Source organism: Nothoprocta perdicaria, unplaced genomic scaffold (genome assembly GCF_003342845.1).
Source record: "Nothoprocta perdicaria isolate Ctin4 unplaced genomic scaffold, notPer1 scaffold_2025, whole genome shotgun sequence".
Taxonomy (NCBI): domain Eukaryota; kingdom Metazoa; phylum Chordata; class Aves; order Tinamiformes; family Tinamidae; genus Nothoprocta; species Nothoprocta perdicaria.
Genome location: NW_020455234.1, coordinates 1 through 1,045, shown reverse-complemented (window position 1 = coordinate 1,045; position 1,045 = coordinate 1). Strand labels below are relative to the sequence as shown.

Here is a 1,045-nt window from a genome sequence, read left to right as displayed (position 1 = left end):
CGGCTGCCGGGAGCCCTTATAGAAACACGAGGGACCCGGGAGGCGGCTAAAGCKGCTCGAGAACCTATAGAAATGGGGGGAACATGTGACCGTATTTCACACCGTATACGTGTGTGTTGAACAATGCCGGCCTTTGGGCTCCATACAGAGTGGCGAGGCGGCGTATGGGGCCCATAGGGGGTCACATGTTGGCTACATGGCTGAGGGGSGCCACAGACCCGGGGGGCCCTATAGGCCCAGGGACCCCTATGGGAGCCGCCGTCTCGATGGTTTCCTGGCGCCTCGCCGGCCGGGAGGCCTCGCTCTCTATGGCCGCTCCTTCCGCTTCCTGTGCCCCGCCCCTTCTCTCCGTGCACCCGCTTCCGGGCGCCGCTCCTTCCGGCCGGGCGCCCGCGTCTCTATGCCCCGCTCTTAAAGGCGCCTCCCCCTTTTCCAGCGTTACCGGCCCGGTTCCGGTCGCGGCGCCAAGATGGCGCAGGCGCTGTCGGACGACGAGTTCCAGCGCATGCAGGTGGGCGGGGGGGGCCCGGACGCCGGGGCCCCGCCGCGGGGGCGGCGCCGGGGCCCGGACGCCGGGGCCCCATCGTCTCCCCCGCTCCCGGTGCAGGGGCAGCTGCTGGAGCTGCGGGCCGAGAACTACCGGCTGTCGGACGAGCTGCGCAGGAGCAACGCGGGTGCCGGACGCCGGGGCCCCGGGGGGGAGGGGGTGCCCGGACGCCGGGGCCCCTGGGGGGTGCTCTGACACTGGGACCCCTTTGGGGAGGGGGTGCCCGGACGCCGAGGCCCGTTTTGAGGGGGGCACCGGGGGGTCCTTGTCGGGGAGGGGGTGCCCGGACGCCGGGGCCCGTGGTGGGGGAGGGGGGGTGCCCGGACGCCGGGGCCCCGTGGTGACCCCCCTCCCCCCAGAGCTGAGCGGGCTGCGGCAGCGGGTCCAGGGCCTGGAGGCCGAGCTGGGCAAGGCGCAGACGGTGAGGGCGCGACCCCTGACCTCCCTCCGGTGACCCCTGACCCCCCTGCCGTGACCCCTGACCCCCCCGGTGACCCC

General features: G+C 73.4%; 1 long non-coding RNA gene across 1 annotated transcript; it reads left to right on the top strand.

Annotated features, from left to right (window-relative positions):
* Positions 1-357: 357 nt before the first annotated feature.
* Positions 358-968, top strand: LOC112946341. Its single transcript, XR_003249224.1, has 3 exons — positions 358-511; positions 608-674; positions 907-968. It is a non-coding gene; the product is annotated as an uncharacterized LOC112946341 (long non-coding RNA).
* Positions 969-1,045: the final 77 nt, after the last annotated feature.